The 15138-nt window shown below is 44.8% G+C and overlaps 1 protein-coding gene across 6 annotated transcripts in view; it reads right to left on the bottom strand.

Annotated features, from left to right (window-relative positions):
* Nucleotides 1–13249, bottom strand: part of CDKL2 (cyclin dependent kinase like 2) — a 226498-nt gene extending 213249 nt beyond the window's left edge. The window contains exon 1 of one of the 6 annotated variants that reach the window (XM_033960450.1): nt 13138–13249. The gene's annotated coding sequence lies outside the window, so the exon portion shown is untranslated. Of the gene's footprint in view, nt 1–12112; nt 12383–12868; nt 13090–13137 lie in introns of those variants that run through there. The other 5 variants (XM_033960445.1, XM_033960484.1, XM_033960474.1 and 2 more) reach the window with 5 other exon arrangements.
* Nucleotides 13250–15138: the final 1889 nt, after the last annotated feature.

Here is a 15138-nt window from a genome sequence, read left to right as displayed (position 1 = left end):
AAGTTCTAGCTCGGCCGCACCGCGCACGCGCGAGTGCCTTCCCGCCCGACAGAGGCGCGCGGTCCCTCAGTTAGTATAAGCCAGCTAAGAAGCCAACCCGGGGAGGTGGGTGGGACGCAAGAATATCTGCCTGCTGTCCCTGGATAACACCTGTTACGGTAAGTAACTGTGCTTTATCCCAGGACAAGCAGGCAGCATATTCTTGACTGATGGGTGACCTCCAAGCTAACAAAAAGAGGGATGGAGGGAAGGTTGGCCATTAGGAAAACAAATTTTGCAAAACAGATTGGCCGAAGTGTCCATCCCGTCTGGAGAAAGCATCCAGACAATAATGAGATGTAAAAGTGTGAACTGAGGACCAAGTAGCAGCCTTGCAGATTTCCTCAATAGGAGTGGAACGGAGGAAAGCTACAGAAGCTGCCATTGCTCTGACTCTATGGGCCGTGACAGAACCTTCCAGTGTCAGTCCGGAGTGAGCATAACAGAATGAAATGCACGCTGCCAGCCAATTAGACAACGTACGTTTAGAAACGGGACGTCCCAATTTATTTGGATCAAAGGACAGAAAAAGTTGGGGAACTGATCTGTGGGGTTTCGTACGCTCTAGATAGTAAGCCAGAGCCCTTTTACAATCCAAAGTATGTAAAGCTTGTTCTCCAGAATGAGAATGAGGTTTTGGAAAGAAAACAGGTAGAACAATGGATTGGTTGAGATGGAATTCAGAGACAACCTTAGGGAGAAACTTTGGATGTGTACGCAAAACCACCTTGTCATGGTGAAAAACCGTAAAAGGTGGATCTGCGACCAATGCATGAAGCTCACTGACCCTCCTGGCAGAGGTAAGAGCAATAAGGAAAAGCACTTTCCAAGTGAGAAACTTGAAAGGAGAGGTAGCCAAAGGTTCAAATGGAGGCTTCATTAAGGCGGAAAGAACCACATTGAGATCCCAGATAACAGGAGGGGCTTTAAGAGGTGGTTTCACATTGAAAAGCCCTCGCATGAACCTGGATACCAGGGGATGAGCTGAGAGAAGTTTTCCATGGACTGGCTCATGAAAAGCTGCAATGGCACTGAGGTGGACTCTGATGGAAGAGGACTTAAGGCCAGAGTCAGACAAAGAAAGAAGATAATCCAACAATGTCTCCACTGCCAGAGAAGTTGGATCAAGATGATGAAGAAGACACCAGGAGGAAAATCTCGTCCACTTCTGATGGTAACATTGCAGAGTGGTTGGTTTCCTGGAGGCATTCAGAATGGAACGAACAGGCTGAGATAAAAGAGTATCATGAGATGTCAGCCCGAGAGATACCAAGCTGTCAGGTGTAGAGACTGGAGGTTGGGATGTAGAAGGGTTTCCTGCTGTTGCGTAAGTAGAGAAGGAAACAGAGGAAGAAGAAAAGGTTCCCTGGAACTGAGTTGAAGTAGAAGGGAGAACCAATGTTGCCTGGGCCACCTCGGAGCAATCAGAATCATTGTGGCTCGTTCCCTCTTGAGCTTGAACAAGGTTCTCAACATTAGAGGCAGAGGAGGGAAGGCGTACAGGAACAGATTCGACCAGTCGAGGAGAAAAGCATCCGCTGCCAGACGGTGAGGAGAGTAAAGTCTGGAGCAGAATAGGGGCAGCTGGTGATTGTGAGGAGCTGCAAAGAGGTCTATCTGAGGAGTGCCCCATTGAGTGAAGATAGACTGCAGAGTTACAGGATCGAGTGTCCACTCGTGAGGCTGGAGAATTCTGCTGAGTTTGTCTGCTAAAGAATTCTGTGCTCCCTGAATGTAGATAGCTTTCAGGAAGAGATGGTGATCTATGGCCCAATTCCAGATCTTTTGGGCTTCTTGGCATAAAAGGCGAGAGCCTGTCCCACCCTGTTTGTTGATGTAGTACATCGCAACCTGATTGTCTGTGCACAACAGAAGGACCTGAGGAAAGAGAAGATGTTGGAAGGCCTTGAGGGCATAAAACATCGCTCTGAGTTCCAGGAAATTGATTTGATGCTTCTTTTCCTGGGCTGTCCAAAGACCTTGAGTCTGGAACTCGTTCAAGTGAGCTCCCCATGCATAAAGAGAGGCGTCGGTGGTGATGACCAGTTGATGAGGGGGCTGATGGAATAGAAGACCTCTGGATAGATTTGAGGATACCAACCACCATTGAAGAGACTGACGAAGAGATGATGTCACAGATATGTGTCGTGAGCAAGGATCCGTCGCTTGGGACCACTGAGTAGCAAGGGTCCATTGAGGAGTGCGCAGGTGAAGACGTGCGAGGGGCGTGACATGAACTGTAGATGCCATGTGCCCCAGGAGTACCATCATGTGCCTGGCTGAGATGGAAGGTAGCGAAAGCACCTGCTGACATAGAGACTGAAGGGTCTGAAGACGATTGGATGGTAGGAAAGCTCTCATGCGGAGTGTGTCCAGAATCGCTCCAATGAATTGAAGTCTCTGAGTGGGGGTGAGATGAGATTTGGGTAAATTGATCTCGAACCCCAGAATTCGTAGAAACAAGATGGTTTGGTTGGTGGCCAGTAGAACTGCTTGAGCGGATGTGGCCTTGATTAACCAGTCGTCCAGGTAAGGGAAGACCTGGAGGTGGTGAGAGCGTAGAAATGCCGCTACCACAATGAGACACTTGGTGAAGACCCTGGGAGAGGAGGCAAGGCCGAAGGGCAGCACCTTGTATTGGTAATGACAATGATTGATCATGAAACGGAGATACTGTCTTGAGGTTACATGGATCGGTATGTGAGTGTATGCCTCTTTGAGATCGAGGGAGCATAGCCAGTCGTTTTGATTGAGAAGAGGATAAAGGATGGCTAAAGAAAGCATCTTGAATGTTTCTTTTACCAGGTGTTTGTTGAGATCGCGGAGATCCAAAATTGGTCTGAGATCTCCTGTTTTTTTGGGGACTAGAAAATAACGGGAGTAGAATCCCTGCCCTTTTTGATCTTGAGGAACTTCTTCTATAGCGTTTAGAAGAAGGAGGGATTGAACTTCCTGAATGAGGAGGGCAGATTGAGGACTGTTCAAAGCAGACTCTTTTGGCAGGTTTTGGGATGGAAGAGTCTGAAAGTTGAGAGAGTAGCCGTGGCGGATGATGTTGAGGACCCATTGGTCCGAAGTGATAACTTCCCATCGGCTGAGGAACAGAGAAAGTCGACCTCCTATAGGTTGAGGCAGGAGAGCAGGAATAGGAATACTGGCTATACTGTGGAGAATGAAGTCAAAAGGGCTGTGACTTCTGCTGAGGAGGTGGTTTCACAGGTTGCTGCTGTGGCTGCTGTCTGGGAGGCTGACGTTGCTGCTGCCTCTGACGCCTGGGTTGCTGAGCAGTGGTAGGTAATGGCCGAGCTGTGAAGCGGCGTTGATAGGCCGACTGCTGCCTATATGGTTTTGGCGGAGGAGGCTTCTTTTTATTTTTAAGCAGGGTATCCCAGCGTGTCTCATGAGCAGAGAGCTTTTGTGTGGTTGAGTCCATGGATTCCCCAAAGAGCTCATCCCCTAGGCAAGGGGCGTTGGCTAACCGATCCTGATGATTAACATCAAGGTCGGATACCCGAAGCCAGGCCAGGCGACGCATAGCTACCGACATTGCTGTCGCTCTGGATGTAAGTTCAAAGGTATCATATATGGATCTAACCATGAACTTACGTAATTGAAAAAGAGACGACAAGCAGGTATGAAAGGAGTGATGTTTTCGTGAAGGAAGGTACTTTTCGAAGGAAGCCATGGTGGTAAGGAGATGCTTCAAATAAAAAGAAAAATGAAAAGCATAATTGCTAGCTCTATTTGCTAACATAGCATTTTGGTAGAGCCTCTTACCAAATTTATCCATGGCTCTACCTTCTCTGCCAGGAGGTACCGATGCATATACACTGGCTCCTGAAGATTTTTTAAGGGTGGATTCGACAGTTAAGGATTCGTGTGGAAGTTGAGGCTTGTCGAACCCAGGAATGGGAATTACCTTATATAGAGAATCCAGTTTACGTGGGGCCCCTGGAACAGTTAAAGGAGTCTCTAAATTCTTATAGAAAGTCTCCCTCAAGATGTCATGAAGAGGGAGTTTCAAAAATTCCTTTGGAGGCTGGTCAAAATCAAGGGCATCCAAAAAAGCTTTGGACTTTTTGGATTCAGCCTCCAAAGGAATGGACAAGGAGTCACACATCTCTTTCAAAAAGCAGGAGAAAGAGGAAGTGACTTGTTTGGAGGATGGGTCAGGGACAGTTGAATCCTCCTCCTCTGAGGAACATTCGCCTTCAGAAAGAAAGGGTTCCTCTGAGTCTCCCCACAGATCAGGATCCCTAACATGGGGAGTATGGTCCCGAGACTCAGGTGTCGATGATTGTAAGTGTCGGGTTTTGTGTAACGACTTACCCGACCTCATCGATATCGAGTCAGGAGATGTTATCGGTCGCACCGGTGCCGAAGTCTGCACCGATTGATGGTGAGCTCTCGGCTCCGGCGCAAGAACTGGCATCGATACCAATGAGGTTAGTTGAAGCGGTACCGAAATAGTGGAAGCAGGTAACACAGGCTGTTGCACGATCGGTACCGGTAGCTCGGTGCGGACCGGCACCGGAAGGTTCGGAGCCAGGATAGCAGGAAGGAGCTGTTTCAATTGGTCCTTAAGTTGCACCTGAAGGATGGCCGTGATGCGGTCATCAAGGGATGGCACCGGTACCGCCTTTTTCTTCTGCGGTACCTGCGGTGCCGTTCGACGCCCCGGAGATGAGGAGCCCGATGTCGAGGGACTCACCTCTATAGGGGCGGAACGCTTCCGCTGGCGTCTCACAGTCGGCAGGATTGGACTCACTGCACTCGAGACCGGAGGACGCTCCAGCGGGGAAGGCTTCTTAGCCGGCTTACCTGACTGGTGAGACGCCGGTGCGGAATCACGCGGCGTCGAAGAAGAGGGTGCCGACTGAATCGGTGCCGAAGCTGGAGTCGATGGAACGGGGTCGGACATCTCGGCACCGAACAATAATCGCTGCTGGATTTGGCGATTTTTTAATGTCCGTTTTTTTAGAGTGGCACAGCGGGTGCAAGTAGAGGCCTGATGCTCAGGACCCAAACACTGTAAACACCAGTTGTGTGGGTCCGTGAGAGATATAGGCCGAGCACACCGCTGGCACTTTTTAAAACCCGGTTGAGGGGGCATGAAAGGAAAAACGGCTTCAGCCAAATCGAAGGCCGAGGCTTCGATGGTGGCAGAAGGCCCCGCCGGGGAAAGATTAAATTAAATAATCAAAAGTTTACGCGAGCGGGAAGGCAAAGAGAAAAAAAGTTTCAACAGCCGTTGAAAACGCGTCTTCTTAGCTCCGCGGAAACTAAGAAACTGAGGGACCGCGCGCCTCTGTCGGGCGGGAAGGCACTCGCGCGTGCGCGGTGCGGCCGAGCTAGAACTTTCTAAAGTTCTTAGAGTGCAATCACTCTAAAATTGTCCGTACCGGGGCTCCGTCGGTGCCGTCACCCATCAGTCAAGAATATGCTGCCTGCTTGTCCTGGGATAAAGAATATTTCTGATGCGTACACAAGTTAGGCACAGATATTTAGGCCTGGCTTCCCTTGGCACAAATGGGTGCACCTAAATGTTATGTCACGCTTTGGTGCTTAGAGCGACTATATAAGGTGCACGTACCTTTTAAAGACTCATGTCAAGAATCATTCTACTTGATACCAATTTGTTTGGCACCATATACAGAATTGGACCCACACTGAATAAATGTTTTTAGGCCATACTGCATGCTTTATTTTCATACCTAATATCTCCTGAATATTTGCTTCTATGTCAGATGCTATTTCATTTATTTTTTAAATCATTCACTACTCTTTGCAGGCCAAAGAGAGTGGTAGAAGAATTAATCCTATTGTGATTAAAAGCTATTGTTTTGCATGTGGAGAATAAAACCTGTCCTTGCCCAATGATTTCACTGTGCTGCTGTCAGCAGGATCAGGGCATTTTCCAGAATTTCTCCAGTGATCAGTACAGACAATCCACAATCAAGCATCCTTCAACTGCGATGCAGTATGCAGTCTGAAAACTACAAAGACAATTCTTTAAACTAGTGCCTTATCAGGATGGTTCAGAATACGGCCGTTCCTTTTATTTTCGGCCTGAAGAAATGGGAACATGTTACCCCCTTCTATCAAAAGCTATATTGGCTGCCATTGGAATCCAGAGTTCTGTTCAAGTTCTCATGCATTTGTCATAAAACAGTATTTGGTATGTTATCGGATTACCTCAACCCCCACTTTACTTTCAGTTATAACAATAAGAGCTCTTGTAGAATACACTTGTTTGCTTTTCCCTCATTAAAATTATGTCATTATAAAAGGTTCTTTGAAAGAACCTTTTCTTTACAGGCGGCCAAACTGAATTCATGGCTTGCCAAAATTGTGCTGGATGCCTCTTCTTATCTTGATTTTAAAGAAAGCAGATAAAAACTCAATTATTTAACAGGCTGGGTTCTTAACATATTTTATCATTATAACTTTTTATTCTTTTTAAGATTGTTGTACCTTTTTATATGGCATATATGTATTTTTCCTATATTGTATGCACATAACTTGTTGATTTTCAATGATTTGCATTGTATCTATTACAATTAACTATTATGAACCGCCTAGAACTTCTTGGGTATGGCAGTATATAAAATAAAATTATTATTATTGACACTTAGACGCTACCTTATAGAATAGTGCCACAGTGCCTAATTGCAAGAACACATGGGCATAGGCATAGCTAGTTACATGCATAGTTTATGGAATATTATAAATTATACACCTCACTTGACACATTTAGGTGCATCAACTGACATCTGCCAGAGTGGGCACCTAAACATGGGCACACCAATGCTGACTTTATGTTGATATTCTATAATGGAATCTTGGCACCAAGATGCCATTATAGAATTGGACTAAGGCCTGATTCTATAAATGGCACATGAAAACAAAGATGCCTAGGGATTCAGCACTTAGAGCAAGTCAATCACACATTAGGGGCCATTTATAGAATCACACCTAAAGTGGACTTAGGCGTTGGCAAGTGTTTGAACCTTAGGTGCCCCCGGCCCTGCTTATACCAGGGTTTTCTTGGCCGAAATGCTTGTGCCTAAGTTAGGCTCCTACCGATGCCCAAAACAGGTGCCTACACGTAAACACACTGCCACAAACTAACCATGCCTACTTTCTGGTAGGTGCCTACCATCCAAATTAATTTTAATTTAAGCTAATTATGAGTTGCTAATTTCTTGTTATCGGGCAACAAACAAGTTTATCAAATAATTATGTTAGGTGCCAATCTAGGCGCATAACTTAAGCATCTTTTATAGAAGCTGCCAGAAAGTACATAGCATTGGGATGCCTAGTCTGAGGTACCAATTTTTAGAATTTCTGCCTGTAAGAGTACTACCTATAGCTCTTAACCTGTTTCCCCTTCTAATTAGACAAAGAATCATTCATGAGTCTTTTCCATTACTGATGAAGCTGATTGGGCTTTTCCTACCAAAACCTTAAAAGCAAGATGAATGGTTTCTTTTCCCTCAATATAACGAGAATCTCAAGTTTGCCTGGTTTTCTTTCAGCAAGGGTTGTTTTTGAAGAAAACCTTCACTCATTGCCAAGCTTCATTTTTTTTAATGTAAACTAAAGTTACCTGGCACTACACATAGCCCCAAATCATAAACATGACAATTAACTACTTTTTAAATAGCCTCCATTAATATTCTAGCTATACCAGAACGTCAGTGAACTTTCACCTGAAAATAGTTTACTGCCTGGAAAGAAACCAATCATAGGCAACTGTAATTGAGCTGCTATTGAATAGTCTGGGCAGAGTACCGATAACAGCAAGATGCTGGATGTCCTAGCCTAGAAGGCTGTACGCCTTCTGATTGTGTTGCAAAAGCAGCTTGAATTGTTGTGGAACTAAAGTGAATAAATGTTTCAGAGAGTAAGAAATCAGATCACAGCCTGTGAAGGTGTTTACATCATAAGGACCTCATGATCCAAGCACACTGAGTGTAGTTTCATAGTGAAATGAGGCAGCTGGAGGCAGGTCCAACAAGCTTCACTATAGGCTCATTTAACAACTACTACTGATCATTTCTATAGCGTTACTAGACATATGCAGCACTGTAGACAGAACACAGAAGAGACAATCATTTTGTGCAATGTCTGCTCCAGCTTTGAGTACCATATATTTGTATGCACCAGCCAGCCCAAATAACTACTCATTTCTGCCTCCTCTACCAGCTTCAGAATGGATGAATTGACCTCAAAGGTTCCCCACAGAGCTATAAATCTGGCTTGTGTTATTGTAACTTGAAATACCTTGCCTGCATCCAAAGGATAATCAGCAGTGTAACTAATACAAAATGTTAAAACCACCAAAGCCAAAATTAACAATATACAGTACCATAATAGCAGATTAAAATAAATAAACCCCTGCCATACTCTTTTTCAATCTCAACCCAGGCAGCAGCCGAGGCAAGAGAAAGAGAGGAAGATGGGGGCGAGCTAGAGGTGTAGGAGAAAGGGAAGATGATGGCCACTGGGGGATAGGGAGATGCTGAACTATAGTGTAGGGCCCTGAACCACCTAGGGAGGAGGAGGGGGGGGGCAAAGCCTTGAACCACCCCAGGGTGGGAGAATGTGGAAGACCTTGAGTTGCCCCTGGGGAAGAAGGTACGTACCTGAATGTTTGTCTAGGACAGTTCTTCATTACAAGACCTAGGAGCCAATGGTGATGTCCATCAACTCTAAGTGACCCTAGAGCTAGATTAAGGCCAATTGATGTCCTAAACACAATCCAACAATAGTGCCTCTTAGCCCTTCCATTACTTAACTAACAAGACATTAAGATTCAATATTGTATGAAACAAAACATCATTTATATTTATAAGGGGGAAAGGGAATGGGACTTGTATACTGCTTTTTTGTGGTTATTCATTCAAAGTGGTTTACATATACTGCATATACAGGTACTTATTTTGTACCTGGGGTAATGGAGGATTAAGTGACTTGCTCAGGGTCACAGGGAGCAGTGGTGGAATTTGATCACACAGCCCCAGAGTGCTGAGGCAGCAGCTTTACCACAACGCCACCCCTCACCTTCTTGATTGGAAAAACACTGAAATTCATGTTTGATAATGAATGTGGCACATGACAGTAAAAGAGTTAAGGGTATGATAGCTAGGGGGGAGAAATAATCTGTGATGTATCCCTTCCTTTAGTGTCCTATGCATGTGCTTACTTTGCTTAATGATTAATCCAGGGTTAAGAGGCCCTCTGATTCTTCTCTACTCCTCCCCACACCAGAGTCTTACTGCTGGTACTACATCCTTATTAGTTGTTCTGTTTTCAAGATCCACCATTCAGCTTTCTAAATTTGAGTCTTATGTTGCAAACTCTTACTATTCTCATAACGACTGAGAAATGACTCTTACTATTCTCATAATGACTGGGAGAAATTCAAACTTGCTGAGAGCATGTGGTGCAAAAAAAAAAAAAGGTAGAATAGCTATCCAGAAGTGGTACTGCCAACAAATCTATGGAGCGAATAGTGGAGGATTAAAAAAGCAAGGGAAGAGGGTGCTGCTTTAAGGGACTGAAGTGGAGACAGACTGGTGGGGATTAGCTCGAACAGAGCAGGAAAAGAGTTTGCAAGGACGAGAAGTTGGGGAACAGAAATAGAGAATGGGTGAGATGAATTTAGGTGAAAAGAAAATACCCTGAAAATAAGCCCTAGCATGATTTTTAAAGATGCTCCTAATATAAGCCCTACCCCCAAAATAAGCCCTAGTTAAGATCCACCCCGACACTCCCCAACTTCATCCCTGACACTAGTGCTGCCCGATTTGCCAATCATCTTTCCTTTCCTCTCCTCCACCCCAATTCTTTCTCTTTCCTTTTTTTCCCCCTCCCCCATCTTTCCTTGCCTCTCACCCATCTTTCCTTGCCTCTCACCCATCCATCCTCTTGTGCAGCAGCTCCCAGTCCCAGGCCTCCAAAAACAGCAGCAGTGTGGGCTGCTTCACGTCCTTTCCCTCCGGGGCTGGGTCTTCCCTCTGCAGCTATTTTCTATCCCCCCCCTCTGTGCAGTGGAACCTCAACAATCCTCCTACCATGAGCCTGACATACCTCCACTCTGAAGCCTCCAAAACAGCGACGGCAGAACTCTGAACGGGCTGCTTTGGGGCCTTCTCTCTGCATCGTCACTGATGGGGGGGGGGGAAAAGACATTCTCCAAAAATAAGCCCTAGTGCATTTTTTAGAGCTTAAATTAATATAAGACCCTGTCTTATTTTGGGGGAAACACCGTATGTGAGGGTTATAATTTATTTTAGTTACACAGATTACTCAGAAAGCTTCTGGAGCTGGCTGGAAATGCTGAGGGAACACCTACTGGCCAGACACAGAAAATACACATAGGTGATAATTCTATAAAGTGGGCACCGACATTTATGCACCAGTTATGCATGGATAGATACTAGCATATGTGTGTACATGCACATATATGCCATTATACTGCCTAAACAGTATTCTATAAGTATGCACATATCTCCAACAGTTGTAGTTAGCAGGCAAAGCATGGATGAGGCACACATTTATACATGTAGGGAGAAATTCTTTAAATGACACTTAAAAATAGGTGCCTAAAAATATAGAGGTGCGTGGCCTAGTGGTTAGAGTTGTTACTTCAGTTGAGGTTATGAGTTCAATCATAGCTTGCTCCTTGTGACACTGGGCAAGTCACTTAACTTGCCATTGTCCCAGGTGCAGTTAGATTGTAAGCCTGCCAGGACAGACAGGGAAAATACCTGGATTACTATTCCGTTGTATCCTAAACGATTTGTACTGTATGTATCATGCTTGACTGTTGTGAACCACCTAGAACTCTTGGGTATGGCGGTATATAAAAAATAAACTATTATTATTAGAAACTGATAGTGTGGAATATAAAGTCCTATAGATAAAATAGAATGTTACATTGTGCTGATTCCAGGACCTAACTTTCCTGCGGAATCCTGGGGTCAATGCTGGTACCCAGGTTAGATACACTGAGATTGTATTCTATCACTATGCATGCATCTTTTCAGAATGCCCCTGACACACCCCTCTTATGGAATAGTGCTTGGCCAGATGTGTGTGCAAATTTTAATGAGTGCCAAATAACATCAATAATTGGTTGTTGGCACTCAATTATTGATGGTTCAGAGCTCATTAACCTGCACACACACCTGGCCAGTACTCCCAATTAAGTTGGGCACCAAATATAGAATCCGGATGGGGGAGAGGTTATTTATAGAATATTCAAAATACACAGCTTGATTTTAATTGGGGGGGGGGGGGGTTTCCAGTGATAGTAAAATAAGATGATCTCCCAGTGTTACACAGAGAGGCAATCCTTCATAACAGTGCAAGGCCCTCAAGAATTCCATAACACAAAGGAAATGTAATAATTTTGTCACCAAGCGTGCAATAGTAATATTCTGTACGGGCAGGTTCTCAAAATAAGCATGTGATCCTTTAATTATAAAATCACCAGACTATAAATCTAGTTTGCACAAATTGGAGAGAACAGCCAGTCTCAATTCCATAAATATTTCAATTTCAACCAAAAAAAAAAAAAGCAAGGAACCTCAGCACTCCGAAGAGGCAACTAGTTTGGTTGTTTTCATACCTCTAAACATGGAGTTTCCATTCTTATCATGGGTTCCAATCACTCTTTCAGAAAAATTTAAATATTGTATATAGGAATATTAGCAGATGTGAAATTGGCAATTCTCCCCAATTTATGCAAACTCTGTAATGGTTTGCTCCCTTACTGGTGAATTCAGACCCTTTCATTATAAGCATATTCTGTAGTTAAATATCCACCTCCCTGAGTCAAACACCTTCATTTTTATCATTCTTCATACATATTTTACACCAATAGGAGATATCAGCATGGGCTTCTGATGAAGAACAGGACAGCAACATCCTGACCTGTCTAGCAATCCTAATGATGCTTTTGCAAACCAATTTCTCCTCAGACATGACCCAAACATTAGGACTGAGAGCAAACTGTAACCGTCCGTTAAGCATCCCGTGACAATAATAATAGCTGAAAACCTACTCGATCGCGCTCCACTCTCTCAACTTCTAACAAGCCTTCTCAGTGGGGCCAAAGGACGGGCGAGCCTCGCCACTGCCAGACACTTTTCAGAGGAGGGCACCGTTGAAAAAGGTCGTCGCTTCAATGAGCTGCACCTCGGCGAGCAAAGCGGCGGGCATGACAACTTGCTGTGACACAAGAATCGGCCGCTTTTGACAACAGCTGACGCACAGCGTCCGCTCAGCCCCGCGCTCTTCACACAGGCCGCATCATTCCACTTCCCGCCAACTCCTGCTGCTCCCCCTTTGCAGGGCGAGCGCACAAGATTATTTCTTTATTTAAATTCGCTTCCTATCTCACCCTCCCCAAAAGAGCTCAAGGCGGGTTACAGGTTAGCATACAATAATATGCTGTTAACAGGTTACAATTTGCCAGGTTGTTGTTTTTTTTTTTTTTCCCCGGTACAAATGAGTCGATTTCAGTTGCTTATAACTTTCAAGGATATAGTCACGCCAGTCACAATAAGTCAAACGCACGCACGTTTTCATGCCTACAAACTTTTTAAAACGTGGCATAGTCAGTTTCACAAGGCCTTTTAATGACACGTGGAAACACTAAAACGAGCAGTTCGCTGTCTTAAGCTTCCGCTCCCCCGACTCACTACAGGATAAACAAATACTCAAGCATCCAGATATATAGAAGTGAACCCTGTTCACACTGCACCTTTTCATTCAACTGCGATCCAAACCCATTAAAATATGAAATGAATGTAATTACCTATTCTAAATACCCCCGATACTACTGCCACGTTCATAGTTGTTTACTCAAACGCAAAATATACAGCAACCGTTCGGCATGCTTTAAAATGGTCAATAATCTCTAGAATGGAAAGCGGAAACATCACACTCGGGCAGCACCTCCCAATCCAGCCAAGGCGCCCAGCTAGAGCGTGCGAAATAAAGCACGTGCGCTCTTGCCTGCAACTCTCACAAAGCAAGCGCGCAGCCGAGGCGCGTAATGTGCGCGCGGCGCGATCAGTGCCTTACCCGAAAGACGCAGCGCTGTTCCCTCGCTCTTCTTCTTTTCCACCCCCCCCCCCCCGGCGCCTTTTCAGCACTCGAAGACGCCGCGGAGAACAGCGCTTGGTTTACGCAAACAGCAGCATTTTATGGTTTCCTCGGAGAGTACGAACACAACTGAAAAGAAAAGCACCAGAAAGACAAATGTCTCCGAGACACTGCGCTGGCGGATGAAGGTGAGCCGCTGCGAGGCTGCTGGCCAAGAAGGGGGGAGGGGGGCAGAGTGGCGCTGCTCTGGCGTTCCTCCTAGCAACAGCTCCTTTGCGGCCAGGGACACACCTCCACTGCCCCTTGGGCAGCGCAGCTCCACCCCTGCTGCAGTTTCGCAGCTCCTGAAGCGCCTCTGCCCTGGTATGTAACCCGCTTGATAAATAAACAGCAATAACATTTATATACCCTTATAGGAGCATACAAAATGGGTAAGAAAGCCAGGATCCCACCCAGTCTAGCCTTCACTAATATCTAGACCAGTGGTTCTTAACCTTGTTGGAGGTACTGAACCCCACCAGTTTCATATGCGTGTTCACCGAACCCTTCTTTATTGGAAAAATAAAATATGATTTTTACAAATTCAAAACATAGGTATACAGTGAGGGAAAAAATAATATCAATTTTGAAAACAAAAAAGTTCTCCTATATTTCGAATAATAATAACATAATAATGAAATTTACTGCAAATCAGTGTGACTTCTGCTGTTGCCTCTCAGAGACCAGTTCAGAAATGCGCAGCTTTACCTTGGCAAGTGCCACTCTCATGTCATTTTTGCAATAAAGTCTGTTCCTTTTCTTCGTTTTTATTTCCAGCATCCTCAAAGGATTGCTCGCAAAGATATGTTGTAACAAACGGTATGAAAATTTCCAGAGCTTTCTTAGCAATAACAGGTACGTTACCAATTGTTGACACCAAAACGTTGAGAGCGTTGTTGTTCTGAAGAGTTGCTGTTGAACCTGGCTCTGCTGAATTTCAATGATTTCATCGAGGTATTCATCATTGACATCTGTTGTCTCAACACTAAACGTGAACGGCTGTCTCACCCATGCTGTCTTGTAGGGAAGTATCCGTCGAGAGACTTTGCAAGCTCATTTAAGTGCGTGGCAATAGTTTGCTTCAGTTCCGCGGGTACAGAAATGTCTCCGATTCCAGATACATCTTCGATCTTACTTACACAGTTGTCTAGCAGGGGAAAGTTTGCAAAGTTATCGTTTTCTGTTCGTCGTTTCCATAATGGTAGCTTTTTTTGAAAAGCTTTCAGGTTTTCTTCCACTTCGATGATGTTGACTCCACCACCCTGCATCTGCTTATTGAGATGATTGAGAGCTGCAAAGATATCAGCCATGTACGCTAAAATGAGAATGAACTCAGAATTTTTGAAGCAATCTGCATGACAATGTTGCTGCTCTTGCAAAAACAGAGCTAATTCCACACACATGGCAAAAACACTATTCAGCACCTGTCCCCGGGATAACCACCGAACATTAGAATGGTACAGAAGTACCTCGAATTCAGATCCCATTTCTTTACACAGCTCCTTGAAGATGCGGTGCTTCAGAGCAATATTTCGCACATAGTTCACGCATTCCACAACAATTTTTAAAACTTCTGCCAGTTTTGGAGGCAAGGTTTTTGTTGCCAACACATGCCTGTGCAGAATGCAATGCGTAACAATGATGTGTGGTGCATCGGCATTCACTAGTGCACCAAAACCGGACTTTCTTCCGAGCATGGCTGGAGCTCCGTCCGAATAAACTGCAGAAACCATATCCCAAGAAAGATTGTTGTCTTTGAAGAAGTCATCCACAAGTTTCTTCACATTAGTTGCCTTAGTTGTTGTTGTAAGAGGCTTACAAAATAAAAAATCTTCCTTTATCACGTCGTCTTTCACATAGCGCACGAATACTTCATGCTGGCCTAGATTGGAAACGTCTGTGGTCTCGTCGAGTTGAAGGCTGAATTTTGCCGGGCTTGAA

The sequence above is a fragment of the Geotrypetes seraphini genome, chromosome 1, assembly GCF_902459505.1.
Source record: "Geotrypetes seraphini chromosome 1, aGeoSer1.1, whole genome shotgun sequence".
Classification (NCBI taxonomy): Eukaryota; Metazoa; Chordata; class Amphibia; order Gymnophiona; family Dermophiidae; genus Geotrypetes; species Geotrypetes seraphini.
This window is presented reverse-complemented; position numbering and strand designations above follow the sequence as displayed.